General features: G+C 44.5%; 1 protein-coding gene across 2 annotated transcripts in view; it reads right to left on the minus strand.

Moving 5' to 3' along the window:
- The window catches only part of LOC124787852 (rho guanine nucleotide exchange factor 10), a 426,981-nt gene that overhangs the window by 205,930 nt on the left and 197,396 nt on the right, over nt 1-23,655 (minus strand). The gene's annotated exons all lie outside the window — the stretch shown is intronic.

Consider the following 23,655-nt stretch of genomic DNA (forward strand, 5'->3'; position numbering starts at 1 on the left):
TGCTGCAACTTCTCTGTATGCTACAGCATCATCCGCGAAAAGTCGCATGGAACTTCCGACACTATCTACTAGGTCATTTATATATATATTGTGAAAAGCAATGGTCCCATAACACTCCCCTGTGGCACGCCAGAGGTTACTTTAACGTCTGTAGAGTCTCTCCATTGACAACAACATGCTGTGTTCTGTTTGCTATAATCTCTTCAATCCAGCCACACAGCTGTTCTGTTATTCCGTAGGCTCTTACTTTGTTTATCAGGTGACAGTGCGGAACTGTATCGAACGCCTTCCGGAAGTCAAGGAAAATAGCATCTACCTGGGAGCCTGTATCTAATATCATGAACAAATAAAGCGAGTTGAATCTCACACGATCGCTGTTTCCGGAATCCATCTTACAAAAAATGGTCATATAGTAACAGCATTAACAAACTACCGATAATAATGAAACTTCCTGGCAGATTAAAACTGTGTACCGGACCGAGACTCGAACTCGGGACCTTTGCCTTTCGCGGGCAAGCGCTCTACCAACCTTTTTTTCTGTTAGAACTACTAACATGGATGAAACGCGTGACGGACTGAGCTACCCAAGCACGACTCACGCCCCGCCCCCACAGCTTTACTTCCGCCAGTACATCGTCTCCTACCATCGAAACTTTACAGAAGCTCTCCTGCGAACCTTGCAGAACTAGCACTCCTGGAAGAAAAGATGCTGCGGAGACATGGCTTAGCCACAGCCTGGTGGATGTTTCCAGAATGAGATTTTCACTCCGCAGCGGAGTGTGCGCTGATACGAAACTTCCTGGCAGATTAACGACAAACGCAAAATTCATTATGGCTATTTTTGACAAAGGTTTAGGGGGCCTTATCCCAACAGCTGACTATTGTAACAATAGGCAAAATTTCTTCGAAACATTTCAAAAGATAAATATTTATTTTCTTGAGAAAATATATGAAGTACATACAACTACATCAAATAATATTTAGGGGCAGTATACCGTGCCTTTTTACTTTATGTTTGGTGCCCTGTATTGTTTTCAAGCCCTAAGTAACACCTCAAACGCTTTTTCCCTCAGTTCACCTGCAATTTATTCACTGCTGATGCAATTTTCATTACAGAACTTTTTCTTCTCTCTACGTTCACGTTTTTGCGCGATACTGGCTTTTTCCCGAGTCCAAGTTCTGTAAAATCGGAATAACTTACTGCTTTCAGATACTCCATTCGTAAGAGAAAAATAATCAAGTTATCATGCAACTTACGCAGAGTGTCACAAAACCAAAGCTAATTAAGAAGACAAAAGCACACAATCCATAAAAAGAGACCCAACGCGCAAAAGGAAGAGCATAACACTGAAAGAAAAATATACAGGGTGGTCCATTCACCATGGGCCGGGCCAAATATCTCACAAAATAAGCGTCAAACGAAAAAACTATACAAAAAACGAAACTTGTCTAGCTTGAAGGGGGGAAACCAGATGGCGCTATGGTTTGCCCGCTAGATGCCGCTGCCATAGGTCAAACGGATATCAACTGCGTTTTTTTTTAAAACAGGAATCTCCGTTTTTATTACATATTCGTGTAGTACGTAAAGAAATAGGAACGTTTTAGTTGGACCACTTTTTTCGCTTTGTGATACATTGCGCTGTCATAGTCACAAACATATGGCTCACAATTTTAGACGAACAGTTGGTAACAGGTAGGTTTTTTAAATTAAAATACAGAACGTAGATACGTTTGAACAATTTATTTCGATTGTTGCAATGTGATACATGTACTTTTGTGAACTTATCATTTCTCAGAACGCATGCTGTTACAGCGTGATTACCTGTAAATACCACACTAATGCAATAAATGCTCAGAATGAGGTCAGTCGACCTCAATGCATTTGGCAATACGTGTAACGACATTCCTCTCAACAGCGAGTAGTTCGCCTTCCGTAATGTTCGCACATGCATTGACAATGCGCTGACGCATTTTGTCAGGCGTTGTCGGCGGATCTCGATAGCAAATGTCCTTCAACTTTCGCCACAGAAAGAAATCCGGGGACGTCAGATCCGGTGAACGTGCGGGCCATGGTATGGTGCTTCGACGACCAATCCATCTGTCATGAAATATGCTATTCAATACCGCTTCAACCGGAAGCGAGCTATGTGCCGGACATCCATCATGTTGGAAGTTTACATCGCCATTCTGTCACGCAGTGAAACAGCTTGCAGTAACATCGGTAGAACATTACGTGGGAAATCAGCATACACTGCACCATTTAGATTGCCATCGATAAAATGGGGGCCAGTTATCCTTCCTCGCATAATGCCGCACCATACATTAACCCGCCAAGGTCGCTGATGTTCCACTTGTCGCAGCCATCGTGGATTTTACGTTGCTGAATAGTGCATATTATGCCAGTTTACGTTACCGCTGTTGGTGAATGACTCTTCGTCGCTAAATAGAACGCGTGCAAAAAATCTTTCATCGTCCCGTAATTTCTCTCGTGCCCAGTGGCACAATTGTCACGACGTTCGAAGTCGTCGCCATGCAATTCCTGGTGCATAGAAATATGGTACGCGTGCAATCGATATTGATGCAGCATTCTCAACACCGACGTTTTTGAGATTCCCGATTCTCGCGCAATTTGTCTACTACTGATGTGCGGATTAGCCGCGACAGCAGCTAAAACACCTACTTGGGCATCATCATTTGTTGCAGGTCGTGGCTGACGTTTCACATGTAGCTGAACACTTCCTGTTTCCTTAAATAACGTAACTATCCGGCGAGCGGTCCGGACACTTGGATGATGTCGTCCAGGATACCGAGCGTCATACATACCACACGCCCGTTGGGCATTTTGATCAAAATAGCCATACATCAACACGATATCGACCTTTTCCGCAATTGGTAAACGGTCCATTTTAACACGGGTAATGTATCACGAAGCAAATACCGTCCGCACTGGCGGAATGTTACGTGATACCACGTACTTACACGTTTGTGACTATTACAGCGAAAAAAGTGGTCCAACTAAAACATTTATATTTCTTTACGTACTACACGAATATGTAATATAAATGAGGGTTCATATATATATAAAGAAAGAAACGCAGTTGATATCCGTTTGACCTATGGCGGCGCCATCTAGCGGGCCAACCATAGCGCCATCTGGTTTCCCCCTTCAAGCTAGACGAGTTTCGTTCTTTGTAGTGTTTTCGTTTGATTCTTATTTCGTGAGATATTTGGCCCGGTCACAATCAATGTACCACCCTGTATGTATATATATACAATGCGAGAAAAAGAGTACAACGGGAGGGAAAAGGGTATTGCGGTGAAAGAAGGATACAACAATGGATGTGTACAAAAGTGGAAAAAAGTGCAGCAGTGAAAAAGAAGTACGAAAGTGAAAATACTATAAAGCAGTAATGAAAAATAGGACAGCTGTGCAAAAAGGTAAAACAGTAACAAAAAATGGCGAGAGAGAGAGTTGTGAAAAACGTCTAGTTTGGGTGTTTTATATCGTCAGTCTTCTTACAATCCCATCTAAAATTACTGGCTACAGCAGGCGTATCCATCACGTGACAACGGCGATCGTCCGAATGTCTCCGAAACTCGAATTGCTCAAATACAGGAGTGTAAAAGAACGCAATTGCCGCTGGCAGATCATTACTATATTTTTCAAGATTTACACACACTCGGGTAGAGTTGTAATAAATACAGCGTCCTTATATTTAATTTTTTTATTACTGGTTGCGTACTCAAGTTCGTTGAAAGTGCCGCTGGGCGGCTGTACCTTGTGCGTCTGCTTCAATGGAGTGCTTTCTTAGGTGCTCTGAGGCCTACTCGCACTTGTGTTCACAGCTTGCACTTTTCTTAGTCAAGATCAAGGACAGAAAACGTTATTCAGCACCAAGCGGCGATTGCCATTCTCTTATAATATCGGCTCGGTGCCTAAGTGTCAAACGAAAAACAGAAAGGCGTTCAACGCCAATTTGTTTACGTCACACAACATAAAATTTCGGCTGTCCCGCCCCCCCCCTCAAAATTATCGGGAACGATGGAGAGGCTTGAAAATGTTACAAAAATATTTCTGAATTATCTTTTTTTTCTACGCTTTGTACGAGCTTAAGAAGTATTCATGACGATATATTACTGCAGAGTTGTAAGTATACTTACCGGGAGTGTGAATTTTTACAGCGACTATTTACATTTTCACTCATCCACAATTCCCGTGAAAAAAAAAAAATCTCCTCGTAAGAAGTTAAAAGAAACGTATAAAAAGGCAGCTACACTGAATTAAAACAAGGGCTTGTTAGTTTGCGAATCTTTGATGTGTTCCATACTAGTCATTACCAAAAAAATTTACTTCGAAAGCCATAACCTTTGAGATTTTCCGTGGCTAACGACTTAAAATGTTGCACTGTCATATCATAACTCAGTCTTAATACTTTATTGTTCTCAGTCAGCTGGCTGGTTTGACGCGAACATACACAAATTCCCCACCTCGGAGTAGCACTTACCCTGAATTATATGTTGGATATGTTCCAGTCTGTCTTCGCTTGCAGTTTTCACCCTCTGCAGCTTCCTCTAGTACCATGGGAGCTATTCCCTGGTGTCTTTTATAAATATCTTATAATCCTGTCGCTTCTTATTGTCAATGTTTTCCCCTACGCTCCTTTCATTACCAATTCTGCGGAAGACCACCTCATTCCTTACCTTGTCACCCCACCCAACTTCCAACGTTCTTATATAGCACAACATCTCAAATGCTTCGATTCTCTTCTTTTCTGGTTGCCCACACTTATTCTCTCGAAGGATTCTGCTAAACTTCAGTCTGCTCTCCATTAGTACTAAATTATGATCGGGGTACTCCTTACAATCCAGTTTCTGATTTCGGAATCTCTGTCTGATCATGATGTAATCCAGCTGGAATCTTCACGTATCTGCCGGCAGTTTCCTAGTACACATCTCCCTCTTGTGAGCCTTGAACAGAGTATTCTCTATTACTTGCTGAAATTTACTACGGAACTCACTTAGCCTCTCTCCTCTCTCGTTCCTATTACCAAGCCAATACTGTCCCCTAACTTGTTTCTTCTATTCCTTCCCCTTCCAAAAGGAAAAAAAAAATTAGCGTTTAGCGCCCCATCGACATCCAGATTATTTGATACGGAACACAACCTTTGATTAACGAAGATCAGCTGTTAGCGTGAGTGACATTAAAGTAGATATCTCAGGTGTTGCGAAACAAATCACTTAAGAAAGGCAAGTCTTCCGGGACGATGGTATACCAATCAGGTTCCTCTCAGAGTATGCAGACACAATAGCGCCTTTCTTAGAAATCCTATACAACCGCTCACTTGACGAAAGATCTGTTCCTAAAGACTGGAAAGTAGCACAGGTCACACCAATATTCAAGTAAGGAAATAGGAGTAACCCACTGAATTACAGATCCGTATCACTGACCTCAATTTGCAGTAGGATTTTGGAGCATATACTGTACCCGAACATTATGAACTACCTTGAAGAAAATGACTTATTGATACAAAACCAACACGGATTCAGAAAATATAGTTCTTGTGCAACAAAGCTGGTATTCCCATGAAGTAATGAGTGCTGTCGACAAGGGATCTCAGATCGATTCCATATTGCTAGATTTCCAGAAGGCTTTTGATACCGTTTCTCACAATCAAATTGCGTGCATATGGAGTATCGCCTCAGTTGTGAGACTCTATTCGTGATTTCCTCTCAGAGAGGTCACAGTTCGTAGTGATGGACGGTAAACCATCGAGTAGAACCGAGGTAATATCTGGCGTTTCGCAAGGTAGTGTCATACGTCCTCTGCTGTTCCTGATTTACATAAATGATCTAGGTGGTAAACTGAGCAGCCCCCTTAGACTGTTTGCAGATGAGGCTGTAATTTACCGTCTAGTAAAATCATCAGACGATCAATTCCAATTACAAAATGATCTAAAGAGAAAGTCTGTACGGTGCGAAAAGTGGCAATTGGCATTAAACAAAGAAAAGCGCTAGGTCATCCACATGGGTACTAAAAGAAATCCGATAAATTTTTAGTACACGATAAACCGCGCAAATCTGTCAATTCGACTAAATACCTAGGAATTACAATTACGAGCAACTTAAATTGGAAAGACCACGTAGATAATATTGTGGAGAAGTCGAAACAAAGACTGCGCTTTGTTGGCAGAACACTTAGAAGATGCGACAAACACACTAAAGAGAGAGCCTACATTACACTTGTCCATCCTCTGCTGGAATATTGCATCGCGGTGTGGGATCCTTACCAGGTAGGATTGACGAAGGACATCGAAAAAGTGCAAGAAAGGGTAGCTCGTTTCGTGTTATCGCGCAATAGGGGTGAGAGTGTCACTGATATACCGTACGTGAGTTTTGTTGACACCGACATACGTAGGGAGAAATGAGAATCATAATAAAATAAGAGAAATCAGAGCTCGAACGGAAAGATTCAGGTGTTCCTTTTTCCCACGAGCCATTCGAGAGTGGAATGGTAGAGAATTAGTATGAAAACGGTTCGATAAACCCTCTACAGGCACTTAAATGTGAATTGCAGAATAACCATGTAGACGTAGATGGATGGCAAAGAAAATCAGCCGTGCCTATTCGGAAGACCCATCTCTGCATTTGTCTTGAGCGATATACGGAAGACACGGAAAACCTGAATTACACGGAAAACGTGAATCAAAACGGCCGGTCGGGGATTTTAACCGTCGTCCTCCAGAATGCGAGTCTATAGTGTGCTAACCTCAGCACTAACTCGCTCGATAACCTCGTTCCGGTTCCCCCATGATTACTACATTGTCATCTATTTTTACATACTGAGTTCCCCTTTCAAAATCTTCAATAGCTTTTTTCCTCTCTTATTTTTCGTCTTCTATTTCTGTGTGTTCCTGAACTACTGTTGCTGGAGATGGTTTGCTGACAATTCTTAACATTATGTAAAAATTTTGGGCAACGTTTTCATTCAGGTGGTCGTTCTACACTACTGGCTGTTGACATTGCTACACGACGAAGAAGACGTGCTACAGAGGCGAAATTTAACCGACAGGAAGAAGATGCTGTGATATGGAAATGATTAGCTTTTCGCAGCATTCACACAAGGTTGGCGCCGGTGGCGACACCTACAACGTGCTGACATGAAGAAAGTTTCCAACCGATTTCTCATACACAAACAGCAGTTGACCGGCGGTGCCTGGTTAAACGTTGTTGTGATGCCTCGTATAAGGAGGAGAAATGCGTACCATCACGTTTTCGACTTTGATAAAGGTGGGATTGTAGCCTATCGCGATTGCGGTTTATCGTACCGCGACATTGCTGCTCGCGTTGGTCGAAATCCAATGACTGTTAGCAGAATATGGAATCGGTGGGTTCAGGATGGTAATACGGAACGCCATGCTGGATCCCAACGGCCTCGTATCACTAGCAGTCGAGATGACAGGCATCTTATCCGGATGGCTGTAACGTATCGTGCAGCAACGTCTCGATCCCTGAGTCAACAGATGGGGACGCTTGCAAGACAACAACCATCTCCACGAACAGCTCGACGACGTTTGGAGCAGCACGGTCTATCAGCTCGGAGCCGTGGCTGCGGTTACCCTTGACGCTGCATCACAGACAGGAGCGCCTGCGATGGTTTACTCAACGACGAACCTGGGTGCACGAATGGCAAAACGTCATTTTTTCGGATGAATGCAGGTTCTGTTTACATCATCGTTATGGTCGCATCCGTGTTTGGCGACATCGCGGTGAACGCACATTGGAAGCGTGTATTCGTCATCGCCATACTGGCGTATCACCCGGCGTGATGGTATGGGGTGCCATTGGTTACACGTCTCGGTCACCTCTTGCTCGCATTGACGGCACTTTGAACAGTGGACGTTACATTTGACATGTGTTACGAGCCGTGGCTCTACCCTTCATAGGGAAACCCTACATTTCAGCAGGATAATGCACGACCGCATGTTGCAGAATGCAGAAAATGTTCGACTGCTGCCCTGGCCAGCACATTCTCCAGATCTCTCACCAATTAAAACGCCTGGTCAATGGTGGCCGAGCAACTGGCTCGTCACAATACGCCAGTCACTACTCTTGATGAACTGTGGTATCGTGTTGAAGCTGCATGGGCAGCTGTACCTGTACACGCCATCCGAGCTCTGTTTGACTCAATGCCCAGACGTATCAAGCCCGTTATTACGGCCAGAGGTGGTTGTTCTGGGTACAGATTTCTCAGTATCTATGCAGCCAAATTGCGTGAAAATGTTAGCTCATGTCAGTTCTAGTATAATATATTTGTCCAATGAATACCCGTTTATCGTCTGCATTTCTTCTTGGTGTAGCAATTTTAATGGCCAGTAGTGTATAAGCGCCGCCCCTATGTCAAACCGGTACACGTTGCCGTCTAGCAGAGACACTACAGCGGTTCGGGGTAAGTGTGGTGGGCCCTCGGTAGGGAGCACGGAAGCGGTGCGTGGGCGGCGCCGTGTGAGCTGCGGCGGCGGCGGCGGCGGCGGCTGCGTGCAGGAAGGCCGCGTCCATTGTGTGGACATCAAACGCTGCCGGGCGGCCAGGGCTGTCCAGCGCGCACCCACCCGGCCGGCGGGCGGCCCTGGCCGGCGTGAATCACGCGGCCCGCCAGCTGCGCCACCAATTACTGCTCCCGCCAGCTGGCGCCGGACACTTGTAAACACCGCCGCTCGCGCTGCAAGGCTTGGCGCGTCCGTACGAGCAAACAGTGTTGCTTTCCTTGGCGAGGTGCGGCTCCGCGAGCAAGCAGAGACCGCTCCCCCGCACCACAGAGTAAATATCTCTGGAGTGAGCATTGCGTTCTGCGCCATGTTGTCAACATTAAACCACGATTGTCACGTGTTTTCGGGACTTTGCTGGGCGTGTGTGCTTTCCGCAGCGTTTGAGGTTTATAATATTAAGAGTTTTTGTTGATAGTGTAATAGCGATGGTGATTTACTGTTGTTGCTACGGATGCAAAGAAAATTATGTTTAAGGAGGGATAGTAACTATTCATGGGTACATACCATGTAGCTCTAATTATAGTTATCATATTAGTAAGAGACACTGTATACGTTAAAAATTTCGAGACGCATTATAATTAAGGCATGATTCTGTAGACCTATTTTTCAACGATTTTATGACTATATAATAGATATTACGGCTCGTACAAAAGTTTACAAACAATCGCTTCCTCCCGTGAAATTGCTAGTGGAGCAGGAAAGGGAATGGTTACTTGTTTCAACAAATACTATCCTCCACGCATTTATCAGTGACTTGTCGATTTTGTATACAGATTACTCAGTCCACTACGTATTTAATAAATTGGAAGGAAGTACGCAAAATGCGTTAAATAATGACTTCAAAGTGTCACCAGTAAGAAAAATTGTGCTTTAGGTCGCAAAAACGAGAAAATAAATAAGCAGAAATACAAGAAAAAAGGACGAATTAGCAGTGATATGCTAATGTGTGGCATATTCGGTGTTTTTCGCTCACTTGCAAAAGTACTAGCGTACTGTCAAGTCGTTTTGCAAGACTGTCACTGCAAAAATGTACGCCAGGCTCTGTAATACTATAAAGTGTCGTATCATATCGAAAACTACCAAAAATCGAGTGCATCTGAACTATGACACCGATCGCAAAGAAGCAGAATGCAATATCACTTGCCCTTAAAAGTTGCGTAGCTGGTTTATTCCCGGTATCAAATGGATACTGTTAAAATGTCTGCACGACATATATAAATAATCCACGACACGTACGAAAAGAATCCGTCTGTACTAGGGATGTAGTGACATTCTAAATATACAGGGCGCTATACGGGCAAACACACGACGTCCCGAGAACACGTGACCAGGCAGGCAATGTTTGTTGACAACACAAAATCTGTTCTGCGCATGTGAATGCTCACTCCAGAGATATTTACTCTATGCCCCGCACTTAAGCGCCAGCTTGCTTTGCTACTGCCAGTTCATTCCTGGTCCCCGTGGGCTCGTCTTCTTTAGACAGCCTGTATAGGGAGAGAGTGGCCAACCGGAAGATACGGCGGCCATTTTCCTGCCAAACTGCGAGCGCGAGTTTTGAATGGCCAGTAGTGGAGTACACACTCACCGAATCAATAGCACAAGACAATATGGCGAAATCATTCGTTAAATGCCTTTCTTTACAGCTATAATATACTCATAGTAGCCTACTACGTACAGCACAGGAAAATTTGATACAGTGGCTGCAAAAATTATTCGTTACTTGCATTTATCTACTTTAAAGTTCCTTTACTGGACATACTGCAATGGAAGTAACGAAATTAAAAAAATATAATGTATAGCATTTGTTTTGTATCGGAAGCGCATAACGCTAAAGATTTAACGTACCTATATTACGTCAGATGAATGAAAGTCGTATGCAGTTGTATACTTGTGACATGCAAGAAGTGTGAGACGTATTAGTACTTCTTGTCACGTCTTCTAACTTTCCGCATGTCACAAGTAAACAACTGCTGACGACTTTCTTTCACACCCACACCCACATACACTCCTGGAAATTGAAATAAGAACACCGTGAATTCATTGTCCCAGGAAGGGGAAACTTTAACACATTCCTGGGGTCAGATACATCACATGATCACACTGACAGAACCACAGGCACATAGACACAGGCAACAGAGCATGCACAATGTCGGCACTAGTACAGTGTATATCCACCTTTCGCAGCAATGCAGGCTGCTGTTCTCCCATGGAGACGATCGTAGAGATGCTGGATGTAGTCCTGTGGAACGGCTTGCCATGCCATTTCAACCTGGCGCCTCAGTTGGACCAGCGTTCGTGCTGGACGTGCAGACCGCGTGAGACGACGCTTCATCCAGTCCCAAACATGCTCAATGGGGGACAGATCCGGAGATCTTGCTGGCCAGGGTAGTTGACTTACACCTTCTAGAGCACGTTGGGTGGCACGGGATATATGCGGACGTGCATTGTCCTGTTGGAACAGCAAGTTCCCTTGCCGGTCTAGGAATGGTAGAACGATGGGTTCGATGACGGTTTGGATGTACCGTGCACTATTCAGTGTCCCCTCGACGATCACCAGTGGTGTACGGCCAGTGTAGGAGATCAATCCCCACACCATGATGCCGGGTGTTGGCCCTGTGTGCCTCGGTCGTATGCAGTCCTGATTGTGGTGCTCACCTGCACGGCGCCAAACACGCATACGACCATCATTGGCACCAAGGCAGAAGCGACTCTCATCGCTGAAGACGACACGTCTCCATTCGTCCCTCCATTCACGCCTGTCGCGACACCACTGGAGGCGGGCTGCACGATGTTGGGGCGTGAGCAGAAGACGGCCTAACGGTGTGCGGGACCGTAGCCCAGCTTCATGGAGACGGTTGCGAATGGTCCTCGCCGATACCCCAGGAGCAACAGTGTCCCTAATTTGCTGGGAAGTGGCGGTGCGGTCCCCTACGGCACTGCGTAGGATCCTACGGTCTTGGCGTGCATCCGTGCGTCGCTGCGGTCCGGTCCCAGGTCGACGGGCACGTGCACCTTCCGCCGACCACTGGCGACAACATCGATGTACTGTGGAGACCTCACGCCCCACGTGTTGAGCAATTCGGCGGTACGTCCACCCGGCCTCCCGCATGCCCACTATACGCCCTCGCTCAAAGTCGGTCAACTGCACATACGGTTCACGTCCACGCTGTCGCGGCATGCTACCAGTGTTAAAGACTGCGATGGAGCTCCGTATGCCACGGCAAACTGGCTGACACTGACGGCGGCGGTGCACAAATGCTGCGCAGCTAGCGCCATTCGACGGCCAACACCGCGGTTCCTGGTGTGTCCGCTGTGCCGTGCGTGTGATCATTGCTTGTACAGCCCTCTCGCAGTGTCCGGAGCAAGTATGGTGGGTCTGACACACCGGTGTCAATGTGTTCTTTTTTCCATTTCCAGGAGTGTATATAACAAACGAAAAAGATTACAAAAATCAGGTAATGTTCAAAATAGGCTACTGTAATAACGACCAAATATAACAAGAAAACTACCGTATCCCTTCTACCCCACAGTAAGTAGGCCTATTAAAAACTGTCTTCAAGAGTACCTACAATTATTTACTACGAATAATGTTTCAGCAACCACGACAACTGCGGAAAACGTGCTTACAACTCGCCTGCGTCTAGAGTCAGGCAATAATACTGAAACCTAAATAATGCCTAGTGTTCTGATTCGGAACGAAATAAATTTTGACGCTACAAAGTCGAACGAGAATGGCACAACAATTACAGGAACTTTCCGTTTCCAGCAACGACTGTCAGATGTTGGCTTCAGAAAAGCTTGTGATGCTACCAGTATGCACGCAAACGCTAATTACGTACTAAAAACGATATACAACTAAATCGAACAAGCATGCACAACGCATAACAAGTCTCTCAGTAATTCAAATACTTTTTAATCGTTTCCAAAATCCCTCTGAACTTCAATTCAAATCAAAAGCACGGCGAACATAGGAGACGCGAGAGACGTTTGGCCGAAAAATGGCGCCAAAGCTAATCAACCAATCACGGGCAACTTCACCTATGGCCACACACTGTATACAGGCTCACTAGCCTTCTCGAGGGGAGCCACTTTCCAGGAACCAGAGGAAGAAGAGGGCTTTGTGGTGTGTCGGTCTCCCCGTTTTACTACCAAATGGGTTGTGGTCGGGGCCTGATTTGGTGTCATAAGGACTAGCAACTTTCCCTTGACGGCCCGTGTTTTCCAACACCTGTTGGATACAAACTTTTGAAAAAAGACCTGGCAGCATACTGGTAACATCTTGCAGAGGTGTTATTAGTGAGAGCTCTAAATGAGCAGTGAAGTTGCCTGTATGCCGTTCCTGATATTAACTGGCGGAACTGGATGGACGCCTAAACAAAGCGGTAGAACAGGGTGAGTGCTCACTTACTTAGGAATTGGTCGGTAGCCCTCCTGAACTCCCTGTCTTCTTTCTATTTTACTTCACTGACACCCGCCATTTCTAAATTGAGCCTTTGCATTTCCCCTTTTCAGATTTTCTAGCTTCTCTATCACGTTCAAGCTTCTGACTTTCCACACCGACTCGTAAAATGTTATCCTTTCCTTGTTTATTCTATCTTTTTCTTGTGGACCCTTCCCCATTGGCGGTCCCCCTCCTAGAGATCCGAACGGGAAGCTATTCCAGAATATTTTTCCAATGGAGAGACCATCATTAGACTTTTTCAGGTACACATCATTTGACTTTAATGCAGTGGTTTTCACTCCCTTCTGCATCCTCGTGCCGTTGTTCATTATCATACATATACACCGGGTGACCGAAAAGTAAGTATAAATTTGAAAACTGAATAAATCACGGAATAATGTAGATAGAGAGGTACAAATTGACACACATGCTTGGAATGACATGGGGTTTTATTAGAAAAAAAAAAATCAAAAATGTCCAACAGATGGCGCTTCATCTGATCAGAATAGCAATAATTAGCATAACAAAGTAAGACAAAGCAAAGAGGATGTTCTTCACAGGGAACGCTCAATATGTCCACCATCATTCCTCAACAATAGCTGTAGTCGAGTAATAATGTTGTGATCAGCACTGTAAAGCATGTCCGGAGTTATGATGAGGCCTTGGCGTCAGATGTTGTCTTTCAGCATCCCTAGAGATGTTGGTCGATCACGATACACTTGCAACTTCAGGTAACCCCAAAGCCAATAATCGCACGAACTGAGGTCTGGGGACCTGGGAGGCCGCAAGAGATCTTTCACGCGTCTAGCAATATGGGGTGGAGTGTCATCATGCATAAACATAGTACGTTCCAGCAGGTGTTTATCAGTCAGGCTGATTACAGCTCCTTTTATACACGATTGTCATGCGCGGCACTGACGTTTTGCTGTCCAGCGCCATCTGTCGGACATTTTGTGAACACTATTTTTTGTTTGGTTCTAATAAAACCCCATGTCATTCCAAGCATGTGTGTCAATTTTTACCTCTCTATCTCCATTATTCCGTGGTTTATTAAGTTTTCAAATTTATACTGACTTTTTGATCACCCGGTACTTATTATAAAGGGCTCTGATGTATCAAGTTAAGTTTCTGACTGGCCTGAGGATTGTTTCGTACGAGAGACATAGCACGTTATTTGCTCAGAGAATGTAATTTGGGCGTACCCTTGGGAAGAATGTTGGCACCATTGTAGTTCATGCTGCATATTATAATTTTACACACAATATTATTATTAACTACAGACTTTTCGCAGAAGATGCATTTATCTGCAGTAAAGTACTACCTTGAAAAATACGCACAAATGTTCAGTCAGACCTTGTTAAGATTTCAAAGTGTTTCAAAGATTGGAAACTTGCTTTAAATTTTCAGGAATGTAAAATTTTGCACCTACCAAAACGAAAAAATGCATGTTTCGACTACAATATCAACGAGTTACGGTGTGACCGCTCCACCCGTATAAATATCTGGGCGCAACAATTAGTAGGGATATGAAATGAAACAATCACATAGGTTCAAATAGCTCTAAGCACTATGGGACTTAACATCTGAGGTCATCAGTCCCCTAGAACTTAGAACTACTTAAACCTAACTAACCTAAGGACATCACACACATCCATGCCCGAGACAGAATTCGAACCTGCGACCGTAGCAGCAGCGCGGTTCCGGACTAAAGCACCTAGAACCGCTCGGCCACAGCGGCCGGCTAATCACATAGGCAGTCGTAGGCAAAGCAAGTGGCAGACTTCAGTTGACTGGTAGGATACTGGGAAAATGCAGTCTACAACAATATTGCTTACAAAACACTCGTGCGACCCGTGCTAGAATATTGCTCAAGTTCCTTCGACCCGTACCAGATAGGACTAACAGGAGATATTTAACGAATGCAAAGGGCAACACGAGTGGACACATGTTTATTTGACCCACGGGGGAATGTCACGGAGATACGCTGAAGAAACTGAACTGGACGACTCTTTAAGAGAGACGCAAATTTATTCCGAGAAAGACGATTCAGTAGTTTCGAAAATCAGCTTTAAATGATGAATCTAAGAATATAGTGCAACTCGTCTTCATATAGCTACCGTAGGAGTCACTAAGGGAAGATTAGAATACTTACACCGCACACAGCCGCGTTTTAAGGGGGGTAGGACGTCAAACGGGCCGACTTGGAGCAGAAGAGACACCAAAGGGCATTTTATTTTCTACTGTCTATACTTTTACAAATAAATTCATATAACTTTGTCAGCATGACCAGGAAGGATTCAGGATTCGGACTCATAGCACTGGAAGTGCAAAAACATAACACAATATTTTATTTTTTTTTTTTTACATATGAAATTTCATAATTTTTTCACTTACTGTTGGCTGCATTTGTTGCTATGGGTACATTTTTCTTCACAAGAGAGATTCTTTGATGAATTTTGCACAGCATACAAACCATACTTACAGGTGTATGAAACTCTAGAATTTTCCAAATCTATTAAAAACTGTGGTAAAAATTGAGATAATTAACTACAAAATTTTTTCTAAACATGAAGTTTAAAATGTAACAGCTCATTCATTTTTTTCATAAATTAAATAGCTTCTAGAGTTTCAGACACCTGTAAGTATGGTTTGTGTGCTGTGCAAAATTCATCGAACAGTCTCTCTTACTTTTGAAGAAAAGTGTACCTATAGCAACAAATGCAGCCAATAGTAAGTGAAAAAAATGATGAAATTTCACATGTAAAAAAAAAATTATTTTGTTATGTTTTTGAACTTCCGCTGCTACGAGTGTGAATCCTGAATCCTTCCTGGTCATGCTGACAAAGTTTTATGAATTTACTTCTAAAAGTATAGACAGTGGAAATTAAAATGTCCTATGGTGCCTCTCCTGCTCCAAGTCGGCCCGTTTGACGTCCTGCCCCGCTTAAGAATTCATTCTGCCCGCAGGGAATGGGAACAAAGCGTAATAACTGCTATAATCTGTGATATTCTCTGCCATGTATTCCACAGTGGTCTGTTGAGTATGGATGCAGATGTAACAGGCAACACGTAGCACGATATCTAATACGTTAAACGCCGCCCGCGTCGCGCTATTAACAGGTCCACTCGCTTCACTCCGGTACTGTTAATCGCCTGAGGCCCGTTTCTTGCGCTTGTTTGCGGTGAGCGCCGCCTTTCCCTAACGGAACACCACTTGACAATGCCCAGCACGGCAGACCGAAAAAGCTGGACTGGCGCCAGGAACGAGCCACCACAAAAACCGATACTGCTCGCCGGGCAGAGGATGCGAGGCAAGCATCTGGTGGCCGGAAGCCGCTCGCCAGAAAACGATATCCTGCGAATTGGCTCCAATTTTCTTGGCACCGGCGGTAGGTCCGTGGCCCGGTGTGGTGCGTGGCCAGCCGGCGTTGTTATAAACAACGCATACCGCCACCAGTGGCCCGTGTGGTGGGTGCTTACACTGCGCCAGGAATATCCGTTCCTCCAGTACGCCGCAGGGCCACAGTCCGCGGCAGACAACACGGCGCGAGTGTGGGGTAGGGTCCGGTCAGCGTAATTTCGTCTAGCGTCTTGCAACAGACGTGTCCAGCTGTCCGCCTACACTGCTAGGAGAGAGAACTGTGCCCTGACGAAGTGACCTGCACAGAACGACTCAATAGTGGTATAAGTCAACAGAGCCCGGATTTTATGTAACATGAAATTAAGAAATATGTAGTCGAAACTGGTTAAATATGTAAATAAATATGTAATGAAGCAATTATATGTTAATAATTGGCAAGCAATGCTGTACAATTACAATAAAGTCATGAGATGTTCAACTGACTCTTTTATTAGAACATGTTACGCGTTTCGGGATTACACCCATCTTCAGATATCACAAGCTTCACAACTCCTTTTTAACCAACCAGGCCTTCACAATTCAAAGAAAGTGTCCAATAACATATGACTTTAACTGTGACACAAGCAGTCTTGGGTCGCAATTATAGTCATATGTTATTGGACACTTTCTTTGAGTTGTCAATGCTGTACGCCTGGTTGGCTAGGAAGGAGTTGAAGTTTGTGGTGTCTGAAGATGGGTGTAATCTCGAAACGCGCAGCATGTTCTAATAAAAAGACTCAGTTGAACACCTCATGACTTTATTGCGATTGTACAGCACTGGCTGCGAATTATTAACATAAAAATGATCGCAGGCCTCAGACGGGATTTTATGTCCTGTATATCAGCAATTATTTGTGAAACCCAAAATTTTATTTTTTCTGTTAGAAAACAGAAGTTCACGAGCAGACTAGTGAAATATCTGTGTTAATTCGTAATCAGATCACTTCTGCTACGAAGCACTGAAATGTATCCTACTGAAGCATTTAAGTAACACTGGAACAGGATGCACAATTAATTATAACATACTGTTCCAAATGTGCTGTTGGCAAGCACAGTCTCCCTTCTGACAATATTTCTAAACAGTGAAAGATCGCTCAACTTTTCTAGAAGTCAATTGTGCACATGTATACAGAGGGGCTGTATTAGGGATAATATTTGAAGCCGTTTTGACAATTTTTCGACCGTGGCTGTCTCTGCTAATGCTGCGGCTACAGTCAAACGACTGTCAAGTTATGTATCTTTTATTCTAGGAGTACTGTAGTGAAATTGGAAAAGAAATGTGAGTTTTTGAAGTCTGTCATTTCATTCAGGATCTCGTTATTCCCCATGTGGCCATGGATGAAAATTTCCATTTCTTCCAAAATGTCCACTTTGCAGCTCTTTTCTAAATTATGTAGTACTTTGAAATCGTTGTGTATTTTAACACTGCGGCCTGTTTCATTTATATGTTTTGCTACAGCTGATTTGTTCGGTTTGCCAAGTCTGAAACAGTCAATGTATTCAAAATATCCGAGGGAACTGGGTTCGCCGCGACCGAACGCAGTTCCGCCTGAGCAGCCATAGCGTACGGATCTCCGTACCGGCACGTTCACAGGAGCTCAGTCCGTCAGTCCAGCTGATGATGGCGACATGTATGATCGCCGAAATACTGTGCCCGTTGGACTCTGTAGACCGGCAATACACCCGTGGATATTTTGATTATCAAATACGCCTGGAGAAACTCAAGAATCACAGTCAATGTATTCTTTAAAGCAGGTTTTAAAATTTCTTGCCGTTTTTGGACAATGTAATATTTGTTGCATTAGCTTAGAGATATGTAAAATAAATAGCTTATATCATGATGTGTTCAATAATATAGTAACAGGTACTCTATTCACAATCTATTTCGTCAACCTACATCTGTAATACGATAACAAGACGTGAAGAAAACATGTAAACATCCGACACGTATGATGATATATATCATTGGTCGTCTCTCCTTAATCATGTATATAGTGTCTCTTCCTTCGGACATGTCCGAAAGGACAGACACTATATACATAATTAACGCGAGACGACCAATGAGCTCTTCGGGCTCGAACTCTTACGGGAATCGAGGAAATGCCGCGAGTAACGAGGATAATCAACAAGGGGCACTACATATGTGATTTGTGGGTAAGCTGAGAATTTGGGCGTGACGGGAGGCGTGTTAGGGTAAGTCCGCACAGTCCCAATGACCACTGTGCCCGGATGGCTCAGTACTCAGCATATCTGCCCAGTAAGCAGAAAACGCGGCCTCGGAATACGGTCTGGCACAAACTTCTAACCTTCGCCATCGCCCGCTCTCAGCCAATAACTGCAATTGCCGTTATGAAGTTACATAAACAATATAGCATAGTAGTAAAGAACTGTCAAAAGACTGAACTGTCAAAAACTATTTTTACGTTTTGTAACTACAAAAAGTATTATAGTTACCACGACTTGACAGAAAAAAATTCACTATAGACGAAATAAAGTAGTCACTTCCTACTACAAGCCGCTTGCTAATACTAATTAACCCTAAACATGCCGGTCGAATAAGATATTAAATGTATTACCTTAATACATCAAGTGATTCACTTTCATTATGTCTTATACTGACGTGCACTATGTTGCAGGCCCAACGGAATATGAAACATTGGGAAGCGTTTGAGGGCAAGAAAGGAAAGCATTTAAAGCGAGTCATTGCTGTCAGCGTCGAATTTGTGCAGTTTAGCTTCGATTATAACGGGATTGACGACAGTATGAGAAACACAACAATTATTTTTTCATTTCTTGCTATGCAACGAAAACTTATGGTTTTTAAACGAACACATCGCCATTTGACTGTATTGTAGTTTGTTTAATTACGACCCAGGTGTCGGCCTTCTATGCCATCTTTAAGTGACTGCTAAAAGCAAAAACTGCCTACAGTAACAACAAGTAAAATTTCAAAAGGTGTAAAATGCCTTCAACAATCAATGTAAATTAATATATAATTACGAAAATATATGGGTGTTACGAAAATAACAATTCGGCAATAATTTTGAAGCCTGTATTTTTATGTAGTATAGTGTGAAATACATACTACACATGAAAATATGTAAAAATACGTAATTTTAAAACTTTACCGGCCAGGGTAGCCGAGAGCGCTAATGCGCTGCTTCCTGGACTCGGGTAGGCGCGGCGGCCACTGATCGAATCCGCCTGGCGGATTAACAAGGAGGGTCAGTATACCGGCCAGCCTGTATATGGTTTTTAGGCGGTTCTCCACATCCCGCTAGATGAATACCGGGCTGGTCCCCACGTTCCGCCTCAGTTACACGACTTGCAGACATATTAAAACGTTCGCACTACTCGATGGCTTACACTCGATGCAGACAGCTGCGGGTACACTAAATGGTTTAAATGGCTCGAAGCACTATGGGACTTAACATCTAAGGTCATCAGTCCCCTAGACTTAGAACTACTCAAACCTAACTAACCTAAGGACATCACACACATCCATGCCCGAGGCAGGATTCGAACCTGCGACCGTAGCAGCAGCGCGGTTCCGGACTAAAGCGCCTAGAACCGCTCGTCCACAGAGGCCGGCGGGGTTACACTACTTCCGTCCCGGGGGGTTCAGGGTGGCGGCAGGAAGGCCATCCGACCATCCTCTGCACCTAACACTGCCAAACCAATAGTAACACGGCCGACCCCGCGTAACGCGGAAAAAAAGGCCCCAAGAAAGAAAAGGAAGAAAGAAATGTAATTTAAACCTCAGTGAAAGACGGGTCCAGTCAGTGTATTTCGTGGACAATTTGGATTTTCTTGTATCTACATAGAAAGGAATAGAATATGTAATCTCACACAATCACGGCTCTACTTACGAAGTGTGATTGTTATTTGTGGACGATCTGATATGGCTATGCAGTAATGAATGAAATCCGCCTTCATTCACATAGCACAGTATTATTTGAGTGAGGTGACAGCTGCCAAGTACTTTAAGAGCTGAAACTTCCTGGCAGATTAAAACTGTGTGCCGGACCGAAACACCAACTCGGGACCTTTGCCTTTCGCGGTGAAACACCCCCGTTATTTCCTTCATTGGCTTTTGTGTGTATTACCGAACCCGCCATACAATTAACTATTATGATTATATGACCGCGTGCTTAATGGATGAAGGCTATCGGCTTTCCTGCTGTGGCTTCGGGGGTATTTCAACCGAGTGCGGCTGTTCTGAGACGGAATAGTGGAATGATTGAAAGTTTGTCTATTATTAAGGACCATAAAGGTTGCGATGTACAAACTAGTATGTATTTTCTACTAACACACAAATTCTGAGGCAGTTGCTACCTTCGCCTTACGCGTTTGATTACTGTTATATCTTTTATTGGTTGCTGATTTTAAGTGCTTCGTCACACTCAATGATGATGGTTAACATTCACAGCATTCCTCACTGCAATCCATGGTTGTTGCTGGCCGACGCGGTTGACGCGAAACACGTAACTCGGCACTTGTCACTTTCTGTTTCATATCACTCGAGAGTCGGCATTGATTAGGGTCAACCCCACGACGATCAGGGGGACGCGCTCATTTGTCATACTCCGGTGAATTTACCGTTTACCAGTCACTCGACCACTATTCTCGCCCGTCTCTCCAGTACCTCTGCTCACTCGACACTCGTCTCACTGCCTCCTGCAGCGCTCGACAATCGACTCCTGTCTGCTATCGACCTGGGTGTCGGATACTAATATCTATGTTCGTGGGATCACGGATCCCTTACAGCGGGGAAGTGATCTACCAAATGAACTACCCAAGCACGACTCACGACCCGTCCTCACAGCTTCAAGTCTCCCAGTACCTTGTCTACTTTAAGGACTAAATTTTTTAAATCAGCTGTACTAACTATTCTTTATTATCAGTAAACTCTTCCGGGCTAAGTTGCCGTGGTCGATCTGTAGAACTTCTTCTCCCTGACGTTTCGTTCTCAACTACGGAGAACATCTTCCGAGGTGAGTCGACGACTGGCTGTTAGGAGCTGGGGCCGCCGCTTATATAGAGATCGTAGGGGGCGCCACCACACGTCACGTGGCGTCGATGTGCAGCTATCTCTGGCTATCGTCTGTTCTCTCGATTGCAGGCAATCGATTGTCACGTGATTGATGCAACGTCGACCGCCATATCTTATCCAATTTTAATCCTTCTTCTTTACGATTAAAATTGTATTGATGTTTGTGGATTTCAATTGCCTCTCTATACATACGTGTATAATAGTGCGACGTCCTCGCTAGCACGCTTGTTTCACCAAATTTTATGTCGTGATCTCCATCCTTAAAAACATGTTCCGCTACTGCCGATTTGTCGATATGTCCCAAGCGACAGTTTCTTTTGTGCTCCGTCAACCGTGTATTGATGCTTCTTTTTGTAGTTCCTATGTAAACCCTGCCGCAACTACACGGAATTTTATATACCCCTGGGGTGTCTAGGGGGTGACGAGCATCTTTTGTTGATCTTAGGCATTCACTAATTTTCTTAGTAGGTCTAAAAATGGTCTCTACCTGAAACTTGGCTAGTACTTTTCTTTATTCTTCACCGGTTTGGTCATATCGATCATCATCACAGGAAGAAAAGGCAGTACTTTAGATAGAAAACCATTTCACCTTTGTTCCAGATTGAATTGAAAGTTACCAGATGTTTCCAAACCACTTGCAACACGCAGTGTCTTTAAACAGCGTCAAATTAGCCTCGCAGTAACAAGCGGCCGAGTATGAAAGAAACCGCGAGGACAGCCGACACACTCAGCACGCCAGCCGCGGTAGAAGCCATCCGCCAAAGCCCTGCAAAAAGCGGCCGGCCGTTCCCAGACCAGAGACCGCAGGCGCCCCGCCGCTGACTCGGCCCCGAAAAAGTGTGCAGCATACCGCCAGGGGAACTGCATCCGGCAAATGTCTGGACGGTGCTGGAGCGAAGTGAGCACGGTTTCAATACAGGGGGCACTCCAAAAACATTTATACCGTTCCAAAAACACATAACCTTGGGGGAGGCACAACTTACGCATCGAAACTAAAAGCTTACACGGTACTTTGCAGATTCATGTAGTTCCAGTAGAGGTTCCGTGGTGCAGCTCGCTCGTTCGTTCGTTCATTAGCCAAAGCCCGTCGGTGGCGGCAGCATAGCAATGAAAGGCGATAAGGGGGTTTTTGCTTTTCTGTTTCAACAGCTGCAATTCAGTTACAACCGAGCGAGGTGGCGCAGTGGTTAGACACTGGACTCGCATTCGGGAGGACGACGGTTCATCCTGATTTAGGTTTTCCGTGATTTCCCTAAATCACTCCAGGCAAATGCCGGGATGGTTCCTCTGAAAGGGCACGGCCGACTTCCTTCCCCATCCTTCCCTAATTCGATGAGACCGATGACCACGCTGTCTGGTCTCCTTCCCCAAACAACCAACCAATTCAGTTACGACTGTGTGGCGTGACTTTCGACATGCTGCCTGCAGTGTATAGCCAACAAGGGAACCTCCCCATCGCACCCCCCTCAGATTTAATTATACCTTGGCACAGTGGATAGGCCTTGAAAAACTGAACACAGATCAATCGTGAAAACAGGAAGAAGTTGTGTGGAACTATGAAAAAAATTAGTAAAATATACAAACTGAGTAGTCCATGCGAAGATAGGCAACATCAAGGGCGCTGGGAGTCAAGCAGCACCGTGGTCCCGTGGTTAGCGAGAGCAGCTACGGAACGAGAGGTCCTAGGTTCAACTCTTCCCTCGAGTGAAAAGTTTAATCTTTTATTTTCAGTTTATGTGACAAACTCTTACGTTTTCATCACTTTTTTGGGAGTGATTATCGCATCCACAAGAAAACCTAAATCGGGCAAGGTAGAAGAATCTTTTTACCCATTCGCCAAGTGTGCAAGTTTTGTGGGTCGACAACATATTCCTGTCATCTGACGCACACGCCGTCACCAGTGTCGTATAGAACATATCAGACGTGTTTTCCCGTGGAGGAATCGGTTGACCTATGACCTTGCGATCAAATGTTTTTGGTTCCCATTGGAGAGGCACGTCCTTTCGTCTACTAATCGCGCGGTTTTGCGGTGCGGTCGCAAAACACAGACAGTAAACTTATTGCAGTGAACAGAGACGTCAATGAACGAACGGACAGATCGTAACTTTGCGAAAATAAAGGAAGTAAAATTTTCAGCCGAGGGAAGACTTGAACCCAAGACCTCTCGTTCCGCAGCTACTCACGGGACCACGGCGCTCCTGAGCTCACAGTCTCC

Source organism: Schistocerca piceifrons, chromosome 3 (assembly GCF_021461385.2).
Source record: "Schistocerca piceifrons isolate TAMUIC-IGC-003096 chromosome 3, iqSchPice1.1, whole genome shotgun sequence".
Lineage (NCBI taxonomy): Eukaryota > Metazoa > Arthropoda > Insecta > Orthoptera > Acrididae > Schistocerca > Schistocerca piceifrons.